Below are 25,898 nucleotides of genomic sequence, written 5' to 3' on the forward strand. Positions count from 1 at the left end.
AGGAAAAAATGAATGATTTCTAATATGATTTCTAAGACCTTTTGCAATTCTATGATTCCCTAATTCTGTGATTACATAATTCTAAGTAGTGAATGAATTTCAAATTTAGGCCAAGTTATTTATTACTCTTATATAGTTCAAAGGTGTAAGTGAATTTATGAGTGTCAGTTCATTTTGTGTTTGGGGTGCTGTATACTATTTCTCATAGTTACTCTTTCCAATATTACAGAACTAGGGTACAGTAGGATTGTGATTGAAAATTTAATCTTTCTTTTTTCCTCCACACCATACCTCCAAATCCTTATGTTTCATCTCCTTGCCCTTTATTACTAGGTCACATAATTATTAACATGTGCAAAAGAAAGTATTGGCAATATTTATAAATTGTTGCTTACAAAGTTTTTAAATGCTCACTCTTTTTCATAGACTGACTTTTCCAAAGAACAGAATCTGAAGCAGAAGGCTTTTATGTTTATACTTTATTCAAGCGTGCAGAAACAAGAGGGTTATATCACCTCACCTAAGGATGGAAGGTGGTTGCCATGAGAATTGGAGAATTGAAGCTTTCAGTTCCACTCCTCTGACCTAGGAGGGAAGAGGGGCTGTGGGTTGAATCCATCACCAATGGCCAGTGGTTTAATCAATCATGCCTACGTAATGAAGCCTCCAGAAAAACCCAAAAGGACAGAGTGTGGAGAGCTTCTGTGTTGTTGAACACATAGATATGGGCGTGGAAACCCTGCAACGCTCTCCTGTACCCTGTCTTAAGCATTTCTTGCATCTGGCTCTTCCTGAGTTATATCTTTTTATAATAAACTCTTGATCTAGTATGTAAAATGTTTCTGTGAGTTTTGTGAGCCACTCTGGCAAATTAATCCAACAAAGGAGGGGTCATTGGAACTTCGATCTATAGGTGTTCGGTCAGAAGCACAAGTAACAATCTGGACTTGCAAGTGGCATCTGAAGTGTATGTATGTGTGTGGCTAGAAGGGGGGGAGGACACTCTTGTGGGACTAAAACCTTAGCCTGTGTAATCTGATAATATCTCTAGGTAGGTATCAGAATTGAGTTGAATTGTAGACACCAAGCTTGTATCAGAGAATTGCTTGGTAGTGTTGGGAATCTACCCTCTTCCCCACTAAATCCATACATTGGAATCAGATTTGGAAGCTGAATAATTACAGTGAAAGATGCATTTTTTTTCCAATTGGATGCCTGTATAATTAATCCCTTAACATACTATTTTTGAGCTGATGAACTAAAGTCACCCCCAGGCTCATGATATTTGAATAAAATGTATAACTAAAAATGTTTCTTGTACATTCTTGAATCAACATATTCAAGTAGTCTTATATCTAGGATTGCAATATTTTATTCAAGGACCCATAAAGAATATTTGAATTTCCTTTATATTGCCAAACATATACTACATTTAACCTACATAATAACTTCCAATTTTTAAGTTATAGACAAGATTGTATTGCTTATTCTATTTAAAAAAGCCTATTATGGGGACGCCTGGGTGGCTCAGTCAATTAAGCATCTGCCTTTGGCTCAGATCATGATCCCAGGGTCTAGGATCCAGTCCCACGTCCAGCTCCTTGCTCAGTGGGGAGCCTGCTTCTCCCTCTCCCTCTGCCTGTTCTACCTGCTGCCCCCTCTTCTGTGCTTTCTCTTTCTCTCTGTCAAATAAATAAAATCTTAAAAAAAGAAAAAGATTATGCTTATCTTAAAAGAATAAAAAAATAAAACGCCTATTATGGTATAAGACACATAGTTAATAACTTGCTATCACCAGTTTGACTGAGCTATTTGTTCCCTAGCAGACACTGTTAATAAAAACCTTCCTATTACATGTTAAATAAAGCCTTAGTGAAGACTGACTTTTGGATAAATGAGAGATGACCTGATTAAAATTCATAATAGACAATGACAGCAGCCCTTCTTACACTCAATGACAAACTCCCCTTCAAGGGTGATTTTGAGAGGCAGTTATGCCTGGTTTACAGGAGCTATTTTCCTCCCTTTAATTTCAATTAGAATGTAACATTGTTAAAGGCTACAGACAAGTTCAAGTGGAAATTTTACCTTTGCTGGAGTTGTTTGTGTAGCTAAAATGTCCACAGGTTCAATCTCTTCAGTTTAGCAATGGACAGAGGACTGTAAACAATTACCTCCCAGATGCAAAAAATCCAAACAACAGCTAATAACAACAAAAGAGCCTTCTGGGCTGGTAGTATCCAAAATGCCTCTTCTCTGATTTACTGAACCTCCATGTGCCCAAATGTATTACCCACAAAGCTTCCAGATAAGCCTCACTGCCCACCTGAAAATGGATTGTAAACCTCCAACTTGAGGTGAACAAATTGTTAAAAGCTCAAAAAAAATTCTCAATTTTGCATAATAAGTATGATTTTATGTAGAAAGAGTAAAAGAGCCTTTCCATAGTCTAATGTGTCCTTTTAACCAGAGGTAGCTGACACTATGGAGGGCTCATCCCCATCATAGTCATGTCTACGTACCCAGGGCCACTTACAACAGACACCTGTGGCTCTCTGGGGGCTTTATTTCTGGGTATGTGCACATGTACCCCCTGCTCCAGGCAGGTTTGGACTGTCATACAATTAATGGCCAGAGTCATGTAGGAGCCATCCATCAATCATAGAGAGAGAGTTGGCTTCCTTGCCCCCAGGAAGGTAATGATGAGGGGTGTGCAACACCTGCCTGAGCTTGCTAAGATGACCAAGTCTCATTCACCAAGAGCAGTAACCTGTTTCATAAGGCACGCTTCATTGGCTTTCTTCCTAGCCTATCCCATTCTCCACTATCTTCTCTTGCTACTGGATTCTTACCAAATAATTTATTTGCGCTCCAGTCCTTGTCTCAGTGTCTACTTCCAGAGGAACCCAGGCTAAGAAACACAACTCCTTCTTAAATGGTTCCCCTGTTTTCTCCTACTCCTATTTGTCCTCAGGTACCCATAACCTGACTGAACATTAGAGGTACCTCTGCTCATTAACTCCAAAATATGTTTTTTTCTTCCTCCTGTAGCATTTAGAACAAATCTTTTAATTCTTGTGTTGAACATCAGAGGAACTAATTGACTTTCATTGGAGAGAGATGTTATAAAAAAGAGGTATCTTCAAAACCTGAGATCCTACGTAGCTTGATAAAATGTTCACACTATTCACAATATATATGAAATGAGGCTGACTGAGGAAAAAAATATTACAGCATCCTTCTCATATTTAATCCATATGATCCTTGAATGACATGGCAGTTTGAACTCCCCCACCCCATCCACACCACTCTATTTTCTCTTCTATTTTAGTCCTATCAGTGGAACAAAGCATTGATTACTCAATCAAGAGGAAAAATTGAAGGTTATTCTCTTAATGGTTTCTTCAACAGTAGGGGGAGCTTTTAGCTTGTATGGAAGAGAACAGTATTTCTAATTTATCTTTTGGTAGGGAAAATCAGAGAAATGAAACATTATGGTTCTTTCAAAATATGTTTTAGAATTAAGCAGTCTCTGATTCCATTTTCATGAGTGACATGGTAACTTTTAATTTGTTACACATTTAAAGATCAATAGAAAAAGAAGTATTGCTTCTTCCTGACTTTCCTGATGTGATCTGGTCTCATTATTGGATTACTAAATGTGGTTTATACCCTGGAACAGTCTGAGAATATTCTAGAGCTCTTGGAATTATGTTACAATTGTCAGCTTTTCGTTTCCTAAGGAAATAGAGCTTAGGCAAATGGTAGTGAAGGAAGCATATGATGACCCAATATATTATTCAATGAATGGATGGATGGATGGATGAGTAAAGAAAGTGTGAATTAGCTTAGTCTTCGAAGAGTGAGGACAATAATCATATGCATACATGCTTTTGTATACATTCTGAATTCAAAAGCCTTCTGAATAAATAGTCAATTAACTGGAAGGAAAAGACAAATTCTTATATAAAAGTTTTCTTATTTCTAAATGCTTCACTGCAGAATGGGAATATATATTGCTTTTCCTTTTCAGCTAAATAATTTATTGTCTCATTAACTACCTAGATTTGAAATTGTGTATGAACACGAGTCACTAAAATCATACTCAATGACCTGATATTATAAAAATGCAGACCAGAGAAGAAGAAAAGGCTCCAGAGGAACTGTTTTCTTACAGGAAGCCACATTCGCTCCTTGACCATTTTTGTGATATAAATTACATGATCCTTTGTTTAGAATTCCTCTGACACAGCATTCCTTTCTGTCATTATTTAAAGAGGCAGGGTGGCATAAGGAAAGCACCACAGCTTTGCAGTCATAAAATCTAGGCTCACAAGGAAAGGATATTAACATTTATTGAATATATACTGTCTTAGACTCCTTGCTAGGTATGTTGCTGTTATCATCCAATTTACTTTGATCCTCAGAACATTATGATGCACAGTAAATCATGGGTCCAAACGTGCTTTGGAAATAGTCTCTGGGTTAGAATTCAAATTCTACCACTTTTAGGGTGTGTAATCCTGAGAAGGTCACTTAACTTCCCTGTGCCTCAGTTGTAAAACTGCAAAAAAGAAAAAAAAAATGGTGATGATAATGATAGTAACTACATTGCAGTCTTATTATGGGGATTAAATCTGTTCTTATTTCTGAAATGCTTAGATTATTATTAGGCAAATAATGAGAACTAAATAGTGTGGGTTTCTCCGGTCCATAACTTGAAAATTAAAAGATTATTAGAGTGATAATGGCAACTGTGCAAATGGCATATTTTTCTAAGGAGTGAATCATGCCTTAGTTAGGATTTGCATCAGGCTTTTTTTGAGTAGGTAGGTATCCCCTGCTCTTATATTGTGAAATCATGAGGCAATAAACTACCCAATATTCTAAAGACACGAAGAGGCAAAATGAGAATTAAAGCTCAGTGCTTGTGACACGGAAGACAGTGAAAGCATATTTGCATGGAAGATGAATGGATAAGTAAGTTGATAACATGTCTGAGTTCTGACTCTTTCCATTATATCAGGTTCCTTCTAGCTCAGGCAGTATGTATATCAATGGAAGAAAAGCCTTTGATCTCCTTTGACAAGTCAGATGAGTGGTATCATCTATCCTGTCAGCCGCGACCCTATTACTGGTCTCTTACATGACAAATGAGGTGGGTTATGAGAAAGTACTTTAAAAACTGTAAAGCACCGTTTTAGGAGTATGCTGTTATTTGGCAGCTGATATGGTGTGTGTTAAAAAACAAACCTGGATTTGAATCTTGCTAGCTTTGTGACTTTGCTAATTACCTAACCTTTCTAAACTTCAGGTAACTCAAGGGTAATGGCTGTAATAGTTCCTAATTTGTCCTGAGAAGTGAATGAGACAGGATAGTATCTGTGAAGTTAGCTTAATCCTTATTGTAGTGCTTATCAACGCAGTGAGTATTCAGTATCAGCTAGATGTTACTATCAGGATACTATTGTTTGCAATCATTATTATTGTTTCAATAAGACACATTCTTAGGCAGCATTTTTTCAGACATGCATGCTAGTATGCCCCTATCCTACGACTATGGCCAACGTTGCTCACTCACTATGATCTTTCTTTTCCTGCTGTGGTGGACAACCACTATTGACTGAAATGTTAAATGGGATGCAAGTTACTTGCCATCTTTCTCCCTTAAGATTATTTTCATCGACTGTACTAAAAACGGAAAATGAAGGTAATAAATAATTCAAATGCAATTTTTTAGGCGAAAAGTAATAAGAAGATGGTGGCATAGGCAATCTTATCTCTCTTTCCCCCACAGAAGCAGTAATTTAACAACAATTTACAGACCAAAATAACTTTTGAAGAAATTCAGATTCCTATTAACAGATTGCAGTACCCCCCCCCAACAGCACAAAGCTAACTGTGAACATTCACACTGAAAGAGGTAAGAAGAGTAATTTGATTTTACCTATTAGTCCCTACCATATGCTGAAACAATTCAATACTGAGAAATCATCTTTGCTTGTGACTTCTTCCTTGAGGAGAAAGAGAGTGGAGCTTATGTCCCAGGGCTTTAGTTTCTGCTTTATCTTACCCAGATGGCTGACAGAACTGGCATAGTTTGGATGCCTGGGGGCAGCTAAAAACAAGAGAAAGTAGAGGGCAGCTTGCTGCAGCTGGCACTGTTCTGGGAAATTCGGAAAATTTATAGAACCTGAAGCTCTTGTCTCAAGAGGGAGAGAAAGGAATGGAGTGGCCTCCAACATCCAAGCTTGTGGTAAGTCAGAAACCAGAGAGTGAAAGTAATTATAGACTCTTGAGGAAAAAAAAAATCTGTCTTGTTAGTATTCCATAGGCATAAGACCAGAGAAGAAAAAGTGATGACTATACTTAAATTATACAAAATAGCTTTTAAGTAAAAAATTGTCACAAGAGAAAAAGAAGGTGGTTATATAATGACAAAAGTTCTAATTCATCATGGAAATGTAACAATTATAAGTATATATGTACCCAACATTAGAGTACTCAAATACATGGAGTGAACATTGACAGCACTGAAAGGAGGAATTGATAGCAATACAATATTAATAGGAGACTTTAGTACCCCATGTCCAATAATAGAGAAAATATACAGACAGATAATTAATAAGGAAACAGTAGACTTGAAAAAATACTATCAACCAAATGGACCTAACAGTTATATGTAGAACATTCCACCCAGTAGCAGGAGAATATATATTCTTCCCACATATGCACAGGACATTCTCTAGAATAGAGCACATTTTAGGTCACAAAACAAGTCTTACACATTTAAGTAGATTGAAATCATACCAAGTATCTTCTCAGGCCACAGTGGAACAAAACTAGACATCAGTAATAGTAGAAAAGCTGGAAAAATTTACAAATATGTGGAAATTAAACAAAACATTCTTGAACAACCAATGGCTAACAGTAGGAACTCAAAGATATATTAGAAATATACTGAGACCAATGAAAACCAACCATGGCATACCAAAACTTACAGGACACAGCAAAAGCAGTACTAAGAGGAAAGATTATAACAATAAATGGCTACAGTTAAAAAGAAGCAATATCTCAAATAAAAACCTAATTTTACACCTCAAGGTACTAAAAAATAAGAAGAAATGAAATTCAAAATTAGCAGATGGAAGGAAATAAAGATTAAAGGAGAAATAAAACAGAGAATAGAAAAACAATAAGAAATCTATGAAAATAAGAGCTAGATATTTGAAAAGTTGAACACAATTGACAAATCTATAGCAGACTAAACAAGAAAAAAGAGGGAAGACTCAAATATATAAANGTTAAAAAGAAGCAATATCTCAAATAAAAACCTAATTTTACACCTCAAGGTACTAAAAAATAAGAAGAAATGAAATTCAAAATTAGCAGATGGAAGGAAATAAAGATTAAAGGAGAAATAAAACAGAGAATAGAAAAACAATAAGAAATCTATGAAAATAAGAGCTAGATATTTGAAAAGTTGAACACAATTGACAAATCTATAGCAGACTAAACAAGAAAAAAGAGGGAAGACTCAAATATATAAAAATCAGAAATGAAGGAAAAGATATTACAAATGATTCCATAGAAATAAAGGGGAAAATTCCTACAAATATACAACCTATCAAGGCTAAGTCATGCAGAAATANACAACCTATCAAGGCTGAGTCATGCAGAAATAGAAAATTGGAACAGAACTGTAACTAATAAAAAGATTGAATCAGTGAACAAAAACCTCCCAACAATAACAAAAACAACAAATCCAGGACCAGAGAACATCACTAGTGAATTCTACCTAATACTTAAGGAGGAATTAACACCAATCTTTCTCAAAATCTTCCAAAAAATTAAGAAAGGGGAGCACTCTCAACCTCATTTATATAGACATTACTCTGATACCAAAGTCAGAAAAAGACACTATAAGAAAAGAATATTACAGGCCAGTATTTCTGATGAACAATGATTCAAAAATCCTCAATAGTATACCAGTACATTAAATTCAACAGCACCTTAAAAGGACCAAACATTGCACCCAAGTGGGATTTATCCCTGGGATGCAAGAATATTTCAACATAGGAAAAGCAAATAATGTGATACAATATATTAAAAAAATAAAGTTCTAAAATCTCATGATGGTCTCAGTAAGATGCAGAAGCAGCATTTGACAAAAGTCCACACCTTGTCATGATAAAAACGCTCAACAGGCAAAAAGATTAGAAAGAAATTACCTCAACATAATGAAATCCATATATGAAAGTTCACAGTCAACATCATACTACCCAGTAAAAAAATGAAACCTTTCCTCTCACATCAGGAACAAGATGAGGGTGCCTTTCTCACTACTTATATTCAACACAGCTCTGAAAGTATTAGCAAAAACAAGGTAAGAAAAAGAAATAAGAGTCATCCTAAACAGAAAGAAAAAAAAATTACCTCTGTTCACAGATGACATGAGTTCATATGTAGAAAGCCCTAAATATTTCATACGTCCGCACAAACACTTAAAACTTATAAACAATTTTGGTAAAATTGCAGGACACTACAATCAACATACAAAAAATCAGTGTGTTTCTATACACTAATACAAACTATCCAAAAAGGAAATTAGGAAAGAATCCCACTTACAATAGCATAAAAAGAATAAAATGTTCAGGAATACCAAGGAGATGAAAATCTTGTACCCTGAAAACTACAAAATATGTGTCAGTCAGTCAAATTCTTTCAATTTATGAAAGAAGTTAAAGGAGATATAAATAAATGGAAATATCTCCTATGTTCATGGATTGGAAGACTTAATATAATTAATATTTTCATACTACCCAAAGCAATCTACAGCNACATATACACGCACAAACACTTAAAACTTATAAACAATTCTGGTAAAATTGCAGGACACTACAATCAACATACAAAAAATCAGTGTGTTTCTATACACTAATACAAACTATCCAAAAAGGAAATTAGGAAAGAATCCCACTTACAATAGCATAAAAAGAATAAAATGTTCAGGAATACCAAGGAGATGAAAATCTTGTACCCTGAAAACTACAAAATATGTGTCAGTCAGTCAAATTCTTTCAATTTATGAAAGAAGTTAAAGGAGATATAAATAAATGGAAATATCTCCTATGTTCATGGATTGGAAGACTTAATATAATTAATATTTTCATACTACCCAAAGCAATCTACAGCTTCAAAGGAATACCTATGAAAATCCAAAAGGTATTTTTTACAGAAATTGAAAAAAAAATCCTAAAATTCATATGAAGTCACAAAACAGCTTGACCAGCCAAAACAATCTTGAGAAAGAATAAAGATGGAGCTTCCTCATACTTCCTGATTTCCAAGCATATTACAAAGCTATAGCAATCAAAACAGTATGCAACTGCCATAAACACAGACAGACAAATGGAGCAAAATGGAAAACTGAAAAAAACACACATAAATGTCAAATCATCTTCAATAAGTGTATCAAGACCACACAAGGAGGAAAAGATAACCTCTTAGGAATGTGGTGATGGGAAAACTGGATAGCTGCATGCAAAAGAATGAGATTGGTCTTTTATCTTCCACCATATATAAAAATAAAATCACAATGGGTTAATGACTTAAACGTAAGATGCGAAACTCTATGACTCCTAGAAAACACAGGTGAAACCTTCATAACATTGATCTTGGCGATAATTTCTTGGATGTGATACAATAAGCCCAGGCAACAAAAGCAAAAACAGACAAATGGGATTACCTCAAACTAAAAAGCTTCTCCATAGAGAAGGAAACAATCAACAAAATAAAAAGGCAATTTATAATATGGGAAAATATATTTTCAAACCATGTGTCTGATGAGGAGTTAATATCTAAATATATATAAGGAACTCCTACAACTCCACAGGAAAAAAACAAAAACAAAAACAAAAAACTTGATTACAAAGCAGGCAAAAACCTTGAATAAATTTACATTTCTCCAAAAAAGCATATGAATGGCCAACAGGTATATGAAAAGAATTTAACATCACAAATCATTAAGAAAATATAAATCAGGGGCGCCTGGGTGGCACAGCGGTTAAGCATCTGCCTTCGGCTCAGGGCGTGATCCCGGCGTTATGGGATTGAGCCCCACATCAGGCTCTTCTGCTATGAGCCTGCTTCTTCCTCTCCCACTCCCCCTGCTTGTGTTCCCTCTCTCGCTGGCTGTCTCTATCTCTGTCAAATAAATAAATAAAATCTTTAAAAAAAAAAAAAAGAAAATATAAATCAAGACCACAATGAGGTATCATTTCATACCTATTAGAGTGGTTAAGACAAAAAGAGAAAAGATTCAAGTGTTGGTGAAGATGTGGAGAAACTGGAACCCTTGTACATTGTTGGGAATACAACATGGGTATAGCCACTATGGAAGACAGTATGGAGGTTTCTCAAAAAATAAAAATAAAAAAATATTATTTGATCTAACATTACTACTTCTGGGTATACACCCAAGAGAATGTAAATCAGGATCTCAAAAAGACATGGACACCCTCATGTTTGTTGTAATTAGCTATAATAACAAAAATGGAAACAACTGAAATTTTCATAACGGATGAATGGATAAAGCATATGTGATATATCATTCAGACTTAAAAAAGAAGAAAATCCTACCGTGTGCAACAACATAGTTGAACTTGGAAGACATTATGCTAAGTAAAATGACACAGTTACAGAAAAACAAATACTTATATGAGCTGTCTAAAATAGTCAAACTCATAGAAATAGAGATTAGAATGACAGGTGCCGGGGCTGGGGGAGAGGATTGAGGAGGAGCTGCTCAGTGAGTATGTCAGATAAATAAGTTCTAGACATCTGCTGTACAGCATTGTGTCTGTAGTTAACAATGCTGTATTTTACACTTAAAAATCCAAGAAGGTGTGTCTCCCAATGTGTTCTTGCTACAATAAAAAAGCAGTATATGTTAACGGACCTTAATAGCCATAAATATGCTAAATAAATACCATATTTGAAAAAAATGCAATGTTTAAAGCATTCATAATTTCTTTAATCCTAAAGGTACAATTTTTAAAAAGATTTCTTTTATTTATTTTTGAGAGAGAGCAGGGGGAGGAGTAGAAGGTGGAGGAAAGAATCTCAAGAAGACTCCACACTGAGCACAGAACCTGAGGTGGGGCTCCCACCCAGGGCTCAATCACACAACCCTGTGATCATGACTTGAGCAGAAACCAAGAGTCAAATGCTTAACTGACTGAGCCACCAGGCTCCCCAAAGATTCATTTGTGATATAGAAGTGAGGATTCCACCAGTAACTATCAGAAAGTGATGATTTTATATATTTTTATTTTATTTTAAAAAAGATTTTATTTATTTGTCAGAGAGAGAGAGAGAGAGAGAAAACATAAGTAGGGAGGTGGCAGGCAGAGGGAGAAGCAGGCTCCCCACTTAACAGGGAGCCTTATGCTGGACTCCATCCCAGGGTCCCGGGATCGTGACCTGAGCTGAAGGCAGATGCTTAACCAACTGAGCCACCCAGGCATCCCAGAAAGGGTTGATTTGTAAAATGTTATCTCATTCAATCCTCTTTTATACCTAGAAATATTATGTTTTGAGACAAGGAAACTGATGTTTGGAAAGGTAAGTAACACATTCAAGGTCACATGGTAATTAAGTATTGGAACCAGTGACCTAAACTGCACAAGCAGGAAAGCACAAAGTAGCAAGTCCTCATGTACCCTCAGGATTCCCAGGGAGATGAAGAAAGTCATGCTTATTTACCAAGACTTGAAAACCCAGTTTAAATCCAGTCTTGTCTGTAGCCTTATCTACGTAGTTCACGTTTTTACTCTCCTTCCACTATTTTCTCATCTTAATGATCATTTAATAAGTATTTAAATAACTGTTATGGATTACCTGAAGTCACAATCCAATGAAGAAATAAGACTTATACTCTAATGATTATAAAAGGGTGTCAAAGACAGGAAAAGAAAGAAGGATTATGAAACAATGAGGTGTATTACAGTTTTACTAGAATACTTGGATACTGAGGAGTTCTGGGAAATGAAACTATATAAACATATTAAGGAGACACTCGACACAGTTTTAAATTCCATGTCTAGACTTTGGATTTTGTGGTTGGAGTTGATTCTGTGCTGAGTAGTTCAGACTCACCCTTAGGAATGAGAATGAAGTTTCCTTCTGCTGGAGGTGTTGGGGGCAGACAGCACTCATCCATCAAGCTCTTTCCTGGGGCAGGGTTTATCCAATGACTGGTTATTTGGCTGTAAAGTTTTGGCCCCTTACCACAATTCAGGATAATGCTGATGAGTTAACTCAGCTACAGTGAATCATCACAGCCTAACTTAGTTTATCCAGTCCTGCTTACTTCTCTCACAGCTTGTTATCTGGGAGAGCTCCTTAATAGAAACCAGGGCATTATAGAATGTTTAAAAACAAAAAGTACATTGGAGAGTACAATTGCTTATCTTTTAAGATGGCTAATTGAATTCAAGCTTTTACTCTGTTTTTTTTTTTCCAAAACACCAATAGAATTATATCAAAGTAATAATCTTATAGCAACAGAAAAAAAGAAATAAAAGGGGATCCTCAGTTTAAAAAAGATCTCTATAAACTTCTGCAAAACAGAAAATCTGAAAGAACCAGCTCGATGAAAAAAAAGCAATAAAAAGAAGTATTCCAAGATAAAAGAGGAACGGACTGCAGTGGGAAAGAAGACGGAGTGTTGTGAAAACAGGAGGTAGAAATTCTTCCTCAAATGCAATGAGTATTTTAGACATAAAGTGATACTGATTAAAATCATTACAGTAATAATTTTCATTGAATGAGAAGAGGGAAAGAGATGAAGTTTTATGTCTGTGAACTAAATCCTCCTCTCATAGAAGAGCACCAAGATGCTATGCTAAATTGATAATTTAGAAAATGTTGTTTAAGTAATCTCCAAATCAGGAGCTATGTCCAAACAAATATTGCTGAATCTGAGAAACTGGGCTGGGAACAGAACATGCAGGAAAAATCCTCTCTTTTTTAGCATAAGCTCCTCTGAGATACTTTATATTTTATATTATTTTTTATTATGTGCCTATGATAATATTTAAAACAAGGGACATATTAGTACAATAGCAATAACTGATACAAATAGAACACCTGAGTGTTTAATGCAAATAGATTAAAGAATTAAGAAATCACTAAAAGTTCAGCCAAGTAATTATGATGGCAATGGGAATAGAAAGCATCACTATCATTTTTCAAGGTCAGGTGAATGACACAATAGGAGTAAAGGCAAGAGAAATAGCGCTCGGTAAGAGTAGCAGGTTTGAAGGATCAACGCAAACACTTTTTGTTTAGATACATGCAGAACAGATACTAAAATATGATCAGCAGGTCACTGGAAATGTGAGAATGAATTGTGGGGAACAGATAAACTGCAGATCCTATTATGTTATTTTAAAGAAAGGAAGATCTTGAAATATTCACCATTGTACTTTGTATACACCCAACTCCTTCCCTTTTCATTTGAAGGGGTTGAAGAACCTTAAAAACGCCTAGAGTGATCATAGCAGGAATGCAAAGAAAAACAATACATCTTCTAGTCAAAAAAAAAGAATTGTAACCAGGCTCTTGACATCAAAATAATACAGACAGAGGATATGAATATCCAATTAATCCCCTAGAAAACTTTGGAAAGAACATTGAGAGGGGCGCCTGGGTGGCTCAGTCGTTAAGCGTCTGCCTTCCACTCTGGGCATGATCCCGGTGTTCTAGGATCAAGCCCCACATCGGGCTCCTCTGCTGGGAACCTGCTTCTTCCTCTCCACTCCCCCTGCTTGTCTCCCTCTCACTGGCTGTCTCTCTCACTGGCTGTCTCTGTTTCAAATAAATAAATAAATAAATAAATAAATAAATAAATAAATAATCTTTAAAAAAAAAAAAAGAACATGGAGAGGAAAAGAAACTATCATAGGCCCATGTAAGAGTAAAAGAGAGTCATAGGGGATCTGAATGGGGTAGAGAAGATGATGGGTCGTGGCCATGAAGGATATAGTGTCAAAACTAAAGGATATAACCTGAGGGTTTTGGATGAAAGCACCAAAAGATAGCAGAACCATACATAGCCAGACAAGTGGGAGACAAAGTAATAGCTTGACAATGTTAACTCCCCAGTCAAGTAAGCAGCTTACATCTCCTGAATAGAGGCTAGCGGGCTTCACCTTCCTACAGAAAAAAATGCTTTCCATCAACCCATTCCCATTTATCACCAGAGACTCTTTGAACAGAAAGATGCGCTCCCATGCTGTGATTTTTCTTCTGCCTTGTATGAGTAAATGCTTCTTTGCCACAGCTAAAGACATTTGTAAGCATCACCAAAGCACAGCGTCGTTGACTTCTGAAGGGACTGTTGTGGGATGAGCTTTGGAAGATAGTGGGCCTGGGCCTGGGGAAAGCACTCTCATTCTACTACACAATTCCATGGTTAATCTTACACTGAAATATTGTCACTTGATTTTCCAATATCTACAAGAGTGGTCTTTCTCAAAATAAGTCTTAGCAGAAAAGAACAATTCTTGTGTAACAACCTCATGTCCTCACATAGAATGAGGTCTATAATGAATACTTAACCACAACTATTGGCTTAAAATTGTAGGTGTAGAAATGGGGAGAAATATTAGTCAAAAGGCACAAATTTTAGTTAGAGAAGATAAATAATTTAAGATAAATTAGTTCTTATGTTTTAATGTGCAGCATGGTGACTTTGGTTAATTAATAATACTGTATTGTTTACTCAAAATGTGCTGAGAGTAGATCTTAGATATACTCACCATGAACATAAAAAATGGGAACTATGTGTGGTGACGGACATGTTAACTAACCTTATTGTGGTAATCACGTCCTGGTGTATACAAATATCAAGTCATCAGATTGTAGCCTTAAACTTACACAATGTTATATGTCAGTTATATTTCAATACATCTGAAAAAAAACCTGATAAATGAGAAATGTTCCAATATATTCTTCGAGCATTTTTAAAACTCCTACATAGAGTTAACATAGAGTTATACTCCATTCCAAAAAAGACTGATTTAAAAAATAAGTATAAATACATGGAGAAAGTATTAGTCTAAAAGGACTATTCCCTCCTTTCTTCCTGTTTTCCACTTGCTTCGCTTAGTAGCTCTCTCTGTGAGAACAGGAGCTTCTCTTCAAACATAAAAAAAAAAAAAAATACCCAAAGAAAGAGACAATGTACAAACCAGCTTGAGTTAGTTTCTGAAATATTTCAAAACCTATGCTCATTTTTTTTTTCTTCCTTCTTCTTTTGGTATTCACTTCCTTGGTACTTCATTTTTCAATCTTTCTTTGATTTATATTTAAAAGCCTGGGTAAGATGAATGCATTTGGAACTTAAATATTTTTAAGGCAAACTTTGCTAGCAAAGGGATTAATAGGGATCAGTAGGGGGAAAGCTGCAGTGTTTGCTGACATAGTTTTAGGAGCTGAGTCTGCACCAACTCACCTAGCAGGTGCTGGTGCTGGTGCTGGGGTGTCATATGCATGACTCTCCTCTGTCTGAATGGGCATCAGGAAAAAGTTTGAGAATGTTTTGTTTGACATTTTAATTTTAGATTAATGGATAACAAGTATGTTGCTCTCTCTCTCTTTTTTTGTAGTTTAGGAAATGTTGGTCTCAGGGACATTTTATTGTATTTCTAATACGATAAAGAGCAAATGTCAGTATGTTTTGACCCCCAATTGAGACCTATATGCCCTTTTATTCAATCTCTTTGGGAACTTGAAAGAGGCCTCCGAGTTCAATATCTTATACTAACAACTTGTTATGGTGTTAAGATCATGGGCTCTGACTTTAGCACGAGTTACATTTCTATCTGCTCCCTACTAAGTTTGTGAGTTTTGCTGGTTTCATCTTCCAAAAAATATGATGGATATTAATAGTGTCAACTATAACATAGGATTTTTAATAATGAGACAAAGTTATTTAAGGCTCTGGTTCACAGCCTGAGCCATATCAACACTCAAAAATCTTTGTTTTGGTACAATTATTATTTTAAAATGAGAATGAAGGTTGGAGAAGAATTGTCATAAGGAATAACAGTTGACAGGACATAATACAACCTTATAATCCTGGGTGGAATTAATCCATGTTTGTAACCCCAATATTTTGGATTAAAATATGGACGCCTTCATATAAACATGAAAAATATTTAGACTTTTGTATGTGTTGGATTTTAAAGTCATTGAAGATGGTGTTAATGTGTCACCAATGCTGACAAAGGCCATGATTTGTATTAAGAATTCAATAAATACCGATTTAGCTTCAGATAATATGTTAATGTTGGTAATGTAATGATTTCTCTGTATTGCTACACCATTAGATTGACGATGGACATTAGCAAGATCAGTATCATAGCTATAATTGACTAATTATCTTCTCTGTAATATAATAATACCATCAACTTTGAATTATTTTTAAATGAATTATTTGAGCTCTAAAACTTACTGAAGCAAAAGATTTTCAGGAAGAAGTATGATATAGATAACTATCCAAATTAATAATGAGAAGCTTTTCTCCCATATACTTGGACAACTCTGTATTTCAGAAAAAAATGGCATATGTGAAGAGGTAAATGTGTAATCTTTTGTTCAAGTAGTGATCAGCATAAAGTGGAAAACAATGTTACTCCATTCTAGCACTGTGACTTAAAATTGATGATTAAAAGCTGTACTTCCCCCCCCCTCAAAAACAGCTTTGATGTGACCATATTCCAATATGAGGAACATCAAATAATTTATATGGACTGATCCTTTTTATTATTTATAGTGAGTTTTTAGCAATGAAATTTGTGATGACTTTAAGATATTGGCAATGTTTCTTTTTTTTAAAGATTTTTATTTATTTATTCGACAGAGATAGAGACAGTCAGCGAGAGAGGGAACACAGGGAGAGTGGGAGAGGAAGAAGCAGGCTCATAGCTGAAGAGCCTGATGTGGGGCTCGATCCCATAACGCCGGGATCACGCCCTGAGCCAAAGGCAGACGCTTAACCACTGTGCCACCCAGGCGCCCCTAGCAATAAGTTTTGATTTATCATAAGACTTGTTTATTTTGAGGTGATTTTAATTATCATATGTGGTATTTTCAGATTATATTGTTTAGCTTAAAAAATATTGTAGTTCATTTGTGATATGTGGACAAGGGAATACCTTATAGTAACATAACTGAATATGCACTTTCATGGACAAGCAACAGTGCAACCTAAAATAATTAGGGAACAGAAAGAGGAAAATGTGCCAAAAGAAACTTCTAAAAGTTCTATAAACCCAGTTGTGTAAGCCTGAATTGTAAGACTGAGTCCTGAACCTCCCTCACCCTCACATACTACAACTAAATTTTCACTAATTACATTGAGTTTTATCTTCAAAAATCTCTCTCCAGTGCATCTGTTTCTAAAGTATAAAACCAGAACAGGCTAAAATGTCTCTTGGGTGAACAAATTCCAAATCCACTTTTTTTCTTCTACTATCTTTAAGGAATCCAAAGTGATATTTTTAAGTGGAAATATGAATATTTCATATCATACTTTTGCTCAAAAAGCAAAAAAAAAAAAAAAAACCAAATCATCAGCTTCATTCATTCATCAGAAAAATTCATCAGCTTCCTACTGGTCTTAGTTAAAAATTCAAAAATTTTACCATGGTCTATGAGGTCTTGAATAATCTGACCCATCTCTCAGTTCTAGCCCACACAATTCTTCATATCTCTTTTCTCTCTTTTTGAAATTTTCTTCAAAAAAACATGATGCCTGTCATTATAAAATATTTGCAGATGGTCTTTCATTTCTCTCAAATACTCTTCTCTCTTTGTGCCACAACATTTTTGGCTAGATAACAATACAAAGGTCTAAGGTCATTTGTTTTCTTCGTGATGATTTCTTTTTTTTTTTTTTTTTTAAGATTTTATTTACTAACTTGACATAGAGAGACAGCCAGCGAGAGAGGGAACACAAGCCAGGGGAGTGGGAGAGGAAGAAGCAAGCTCCTACCAGAGGAGCCTGATGTGGGGCTCGATCCCAGAATGCTGGGATCACTCCCTGAGCCGAAGGCAGACGCTTAATGACTGCACCACCCAGGAGCCCTCATGATGATTTCTTGAATGCCAAAACCATCTTGTGTAACTTACAGCACCTAGTACTTTCCTTTGATTGTACTTTAAAAAATATTTACTTATAGATGTGTTTGTGCAGAGGATTGATTAGTATCACTAACTGCTCCACGGGAAACTGGACTCAATGAAAGAAGACACTATGTTTATTTTTCTCACTTTCGTATCTTTAGTGCTTTGTATTGTGCCCAAAGCATAATCAGCTCTTAGCAAATATGTATATATATATTTTAATGGTATGATTGAATGGATAATTGAATGAATGGATGAATAAACTAATAGAATAGAATGAAATGTTATTTGCAAATTATTAATCCACCCTTTGCATAAGACTTGCTGTGGCTAAGAAAATATGTGTGGCTATAACATCATGCCTGTTCCAGGATGAGACTTCAAGAGGCATGATGTCTCAGCTAGCTCTTTTGTGCTTTATCTCCTGCCAGGAGAAAATATAGCCCAGCTAATCATGATCCCAGAATATGGGTACATATGGAGAGGACTTGAACCCAAACCACAGCTTAGAGTCAAGTAGCTGATCTGAGTTGAGCTCAGCAGACCCAGAGCTGACACACACATACTTAAGTGAGAAACAAATTCTTTTTTTCCTTTTTTTTTTTTTTAAAGATTTTATTTATTTATTTGACAGAGAAAGAGCAGCCAGCAAGAGAGGGAACACTGCAGGGGGAGTGAGAGAGGAAGAAGCAGGCTCCCAGCGGAGGAGCCTGATGTGGGGCTCGATCCCAGGACTCTGGGATCATGCCTTGAGCCGAAGGCAGATGCTTAACGACTGAGCCACCCAGGCGACCCTAGAAAAAATTCTTTTTATAAGCTACTCAGTGTTCAGGTTGTTTTCAATAGTAGACGAATAATTTATAATTTTAATAATAATTTATAGTGGGGAAAAAGGCCATTTATTGAAATTAGAAAATATAGTATCTTAACATATCTAAATGATATATAATATTTACATATAATTATGCTATATAAATATAAATACCTGTGATAATGTATAATACATAAATAACTTACCTCTTGCTATCTAAATAAGAAAAATATTCTGACACATTGAAATAGCTTAATTAAAACTTACAAAATATGTGCTGAATTCTTTTACACTTGTCAAGAAGATTGTTTTCCTTATTTTAACTCCCTATTTTTAAAGTTACAGCCATTTTAAACTTAGTACTGTTTTATTCTTTGTAGCTAAATATATGCATTGGAAGTTGAATCTTGTGGCTTCCTTGAAATTCTTGTTTTCATCTTCTTCACCACAGACCTCTGTTTGGTGGAGAAATATCTTTGAAACATAAACGAAGGCTAGATTTTATTTTCCCTTGTTCCCTTCCAAGAATTGAAGAGTAATTGGAACAATCAGCTTATATTCTGTAGCTCTCACTGTACGGCTTTAGTCTTACTTTTCATAAGAAGGCAGACTGTACAGTGGTTACCCACAGGGCATGTGTTTCTGATGAATGGCAAGTGTGGGATGCCTCAGTCATTAAAAACTCCGGGCAGAATCTATTCCTAGAAATGCATGCTGATGCTCACAGGCAGTGGTGCATAATAGTAAGAAACGAATAAGAATTATCTTTTTTTCTACATCACATTCATCTCAAGTTTTCCATAAGGGTATATTTTAAGTTCACTGGTTTCTAAATACTGTATCATATCAACATCTAGTTTCTTAGTCTCTTTTCAGACTTCTTTGAACTGCAAGAAACATAAACGCCATCTAATTCACTTTTATAAAATGTTTGGAGACTTTAAAATATGCTGATGCTCAAACCCACTCCAGACAAACTCTGGTCATTGGACTTGGACAGAAATATATTTTTTAAAGCTCTCAGGTTAATTTTATTATGCATTCAGGTCTGAGACCCTTGATTTTAGTCTAATCCCTTTATTTCATTGAGGGGGAAACCAAGGCCCAGAGAAGTCTTTTGATTTATCCAAGATGACCAAGGAAATCGCTATAAATGTTAGTAAGACCCACCCAGTTCCACAACATAATATTTCTTTTAATATAAGTGAGAAAAATATCCGCTTAATCAGCATCATTTTATCTATGAGTTTTTTTTCATGCATATCAGCAAATATTAGCTCAAAGTTTAAATTCAAGCTCATATTACTGTTAAACATATACTTTCTAATCTACTATGTGTGTGTGTAATTTGAGTTAGTAAATATATTTCAGAAATACCAAGTTCAAAATTAAAATTATTTCATGTCTAAATATAATGTGAAGCCTTTTAATGATGTAATATGTATTTATTTTTTTCACTAGTATAACCTAGGATTCAGTCATATTTATTGATCACATGGCATCCCCACGTAATAACTGGGCGAGCTCATAAGCAGGTTTGTTGCATTTGTTTTACATATGATGAAGACTATGAAGAAAAAAAGTAAAAATAGCAGAAAGGATGAAAGGTGAAGAGGATTGTTTACAAATATGAAGTAACAGACAGAGTTGTGTGATTTCGAATTAAATAAATATATGCATACATAACTGTAGAAAATAAATCTAAGTAAATACTAAAAGGGAGTCTGTAAGAATGCATATTGTCTTCCTAAACTAACCTCTTCTAGATTAACAGAGCTATAATTGGTGGTGAATTAAAGTGCTTTTTAAATAGATTTTGCCAAATCCTGCTGCAGTCATGCTATTCTTTATTGAGTTACAATATAAGTAAAGCAAAAAACTGAAAATAACTTATATATTTGACCTATGGAAAAATAAGAAAACAAAAAGAGTTAGATACAAGCCTCCAAATTAACTTATATTTTCAAAATTCCCTTTCTCTTTCAAAAGAAGAATGTACTGTGATTTAATATCATATAATTCAGAGTATCATATTATCATGGAAGTTTCTGTTTTTCACGTATCCTATTAATACACTTATTAGTCACCAGGAATACAGACGTCAACATCCCAGGACAGTGAATCTCTCCACTAAGTGCTCCCTGGGGAAAAGCAGCGATCTGCGTTATTGAACAAATAGATCATCTTATTAATGATGATGATGTTAATAACACCACCAGAGTCTAATGTTATCTAAATCCTATGGCTGGAAGACTCAGAAGTGTCCAAAAGATCCTTTCCTTTTTAGCTATGTTTCTAAATGTATCTTTCAGAGGGCTGGTGCTGTCTAATGCCCCTTTCACTGCAACAAGGTCATTTTTAATGAACAAAAGTTAATTAGGCCCAAATGTATCTCTTTTGGTGCAAGTGGTGCTATCACAATTTGAATAGTCTCAGACTGCTGGGCATAGGGAGGAAAAATTAGAAGTGTATCTCACTGGCAATGTCAATCTAGTATTTTTAATGAAAGAAATTCCACTGGGAGTGTAGGGAAAGAAATATGAAAGGCCTAGAAATTATTTAAGGGGAAAGAGAACAGGAAATTTGCAGAATGAGTATAAGAAGACTCAACAGTGGAAGTAGAATATAGACCAAAAAACGATTATAAAAGGCATTGAATGTGAATGTTTCACACAGATTCCAAAGCATCACCGACAGCAATTGTTGATGTACTAATTAAACACACACACACACACACACACACACAACACACACACACACACACGTACACACGATGTTGAAATAGAAGCACTTTGACAGTCTCAGTTAATCCATATGTCAGCATAACCTTGATCAGATTCACCTGAGTTTATTTGTTCACTTATTAGCTACAATATGTTAGCAAGCCTGCCTTTCCTGTTTCTTCTAAACATTAGTCATATCATTTTTCAGTTGTATCTTCAGATTGACCTAACAGGTATTTGCCAAAGAAATATGATTATCTGTTAATAAGAACTAAGCAACTAAACAGAGAATGAAGATGGATTTTTATGTAATAATAGATGTGGAAATATGAACTAGTTTATGACGATTGATTGAACCATATAAAATTGCTCTTTTTTGGTAAAAAAATTGTCAGTTATCAGCAATTCTGTGTGATTCAGCAAATGAAGGAGGGATAACAGATTTTGAGAATGATGAGAATACACAAAGACATATCGAAATCACCTACGATTGAATTCTATGAGAAGACCTATCAGCACATGCCTTGACAAAAATCTTTTCATAATAAGCTTTCTTTCAAAGAAGTTGTAAGTAGCTCCTCTCGCCAACCCAATTCTGCTGACTATAACATCAAATTTCAAGTATTCTCCAGATTCCTTCGAATCAGCACCTGGTACACTGCCTCTTTCTCCTCTTACCGGCAACCCTCTAGAGTCATTGAAAAGCAGCTCTCCAGCAGCCTGCTCTCATGATCTGTTTGCCTTCCAGCACAGCCACATTTTTACTCTTAGTATTTCATGGAGAAACTTCACCTGTGAGTTCTTGAACTCCGGTGTTTCTTATAGGCAAAGCGAAAGAGTTATGAAGTCTACTTTTAAAACAAAGCAAACATTTAGGAAAAAGTCAAACGTACTCAACTGCAATATATTTTCTTAAAAATGTGAACTTAGAGATTTGAAATAAAACTTTAAGAATCATTATTAATCCTGTGGTTCATTTTATAGCACCCATTAGGGTTGACATCGAGGGTGAAAGTGAGGGCCGTGATAGAATATGGAAGGTAGATTGGGCAAATAGATCAATTATTTTTCTTTTCACATTTAAAGAGGAGGATGCATATAAATGGTAACATTTTGAAAAAGCAGGGAGTCAAATTTCTGAGTCAATTTTACTAAAAATGTCTGGTTATTTCCTTTATGTTTTCAATATTATCAAAAAATCAAATAAAATTATAGAATGCAGAAAAAAACTTGATGTATGTGATACTATTTTCAAACTATCTCATGCCATTGTTAAGTAGAAATAAAAGAAAAAAACATTATCTTATATGAAGAGATTTTAAATAATCAAATTTGATTTAGAATTGGGGAAAATAGTGAGGTATAATAATAGAAAACAGGGCATCATTTCTAAACTAGAATTGCTCTGCCTATATTGGTTTCTGTTGGTAAATTTCATCATATTACTTAACCACTCAGTTATTGGATTTCTCATATTTAAAGTTAATAGGTCAAAAATTCAAGACTCCCTTAATAGTTCATAAATTTTGACTATTATTCTAAGCTATATAAGCAAAGCCATTTTGAATTACTCACTGTTGTTATTTTGATCAAGCATATTTTTTATCGATATACATTTGTTAGGAAATTCTAACAATATTAAATAAGGTACTTTATTTATTATTTTCCATTGACTATTCTCAAAAGAGTAACATATTGGGTTTCTCAGAGAAACTCAATATTAATAGCACATCAGGAAAGAAAATAATCAGTGTAAATTTATCTTGAAAGTTACTGTCTGTAATGTGGATTATTTGTTGCTCCACAAAATAACAGTCTGACGTTTATGGTTCCTAAATCAATCCAATATTAGAAAATAATGTTCTTTGTAAATCAAGGTAGAGAACACTGCGGAATTCTCCATTGTATATTAAGGCTTTTATATACTTTATCTAGCTATTTATTTTCTGTTTACAACAACAGACAGAGTATAGCTGTCAAACATATTTTGTGTAGATTTTATAACTTGTTTTAGTACATGTGATTTCATGAATCCATACATTTTTTTCTGAAAAGCCCTCTAAGATTCTGCACTTGACATTTTGGTGACCTGACATAAGTTCTATTCCTATGAGATAGTAAGAAACACAAGAAATATAATTGCATTCCAATAGAAGATATCATTAGCATAACACGGGACTACTAGAGACAGTAAATAAAATGTAAAGGAGAAGGAGAACACCGTGAGCAAAAGTAACATGACTGGATATATGAAAAATTCCTGATCTTGGTCTTCCAGGATAGATATGCCCAAATAGAGAATAATGAGCAAGGAGTGCGTGTTAAATGGAGGATGTACTGAGACAGATAAACAAGCATTCAGAGACAAAAAACCTGGGGTGAGTGACAATGTAATGCAGTTACCAATACAGAGGTGACTCAGGTAGCCTGGTTCAAATCATCACTCTGATCAAAATGGTATGGCATCGAGCAGTGTTTTTAAACTTCAGTTTTCTCATTCCTCAGTTTGTCTCATTTGGTGATAATAGTGTGAAGACTAAATTCAATCATATTACAGAATTAAGGTGACTGGATAGTGCCTGACATTAATTAATAATTAATTGCTATTAACCATCATAACCATTTAATGGAGAAACTTAGAAGATATTTGCTGTGAAAATGTTGAAATACCAGGTTAAACAGTTTGGTGTTTCATCAAGATTGCCTAGAAATGAAACTTTTGCTTTTTTTAAAAGATTTTATTTATTTATTTGAGAAAGAGCAGAGAGAGAGAGCACAAGTGGGAGGAGAGGGGGAAGGAGGGGTAGAGGGAGAGGGGGAAGTAGGCTCCCCACTGAGCATGGATCCCAAGGCGGGGCTTTCCATTCCAGGACTCTGGGATCAAGACGTGAGCTGGAGGCAGATGTTTAACCAACTGAGCCCCCCAGTTTCCTTGAAATTTTTAAGATATTTAATTGGAAATTTTAATTTGTGTTAGCATATTAGTCTTTAAGATTATAGCAGAGTGGGTAAAGGAAATAAAAAGAGAAGAAAGAAAGAAAGAAAGAAAGAAAGAAAGAAAGAGAAAGAAAGAAAGAAACCTGAGCAATACTGGTGACTAGGAATGCATAGGGCTAGGTACCTGCATATGGACGGACCATGATGAGAACTTAGAGTCAGGGCTGACTCCAAAATTTAGGATGAGAATGACTGAAGGGAAAGATGCTTGACAGAAAAGAGGAAATCATAATGAGGAACTGGTTTTGGCAGAAAGGCAATGATTTTAGTTTGATATATTTTATGTTTGAGATGACATCTAAATGTCAGCATATCTGCCAACTTAAGTTAGAGATGTGTTTTCATTGTGTCGAGTTACTTTCACCATATTTGTTGAAGCCTCATGATAGACATGGGACACTATACAAACAAAACTGTAAAAAGAATCTTATTTTACGATGGAAAGTTAAGGAAATTAAGACCCAGCGAGATGAATTACCTGCCGAGCCAGGTTCCCTAACTCCTGGGACATTACCTTTCTATTCCATTTTTTGACTATACAGAGAACAATATTAGGTTTTATGAGAATAGTCTCAAATGTTAGGAAACATGACCTCAATGAAGGTAACCTCCTGGTCAAGTGTTCCTATTATTTAAGGAAAATTTTTAAAGAGAAAATATAAAGGGACCATATCCAAACGTCATTACTTAAATAAATTGTATAAAACAGCATTTTCTCTACATTAGAAGAAACTTGTTTAGTAAATATTTAGGAAAATTTGCAAAAAGTAAATCTTGCAATCTAAAGTAAATGAGATAAAGAGTTTGTTAACTTAAAGGGGGTAAAATGAAGCACTCTCGTATTACCAGAAATTGAGTTTCTTTGGGAATAGCAGAATTGCAATTCAGGGTAAGCATGCTCTAGCAAGCTATAGGCAAAGCCATTGAGGGTTTGGGACAAACCGTATTTATGGGCAAATAATGCAAAGATGGGGAAGCCTAGCCAGAGTCCAAGCAGGAAAATCACTGGCTTGAGGAGGGGGAGAAATTCTCAGATGTTCATTGGTTGGGAGATAAGACTGTCTTCTGTAAATGAGACACTTATGGGAAATCAGTTTCTCAGTTCTTAAGTTCTATTCTTCTGAGTGTGTATGCGCGAACTTTTCCATTTCATTTTCTCTGGTTTCATTTTA

The sequence above is a fragment of the Ailuropoda melanoleuca genome, chromosome 3, assembly GCF_002007445.2.
Source record: "Ailuropoda melanoleuca isolate Jingjing chromosome 3, ASM200744v2, whole genome shotgun sequence".
Lineage (NCBI taxonomy): Eukaryota > Metazoa > Chordata > Mammalia > Carnivora > Ursidae > Ailuropoda > Ailuropoda melanoleuca.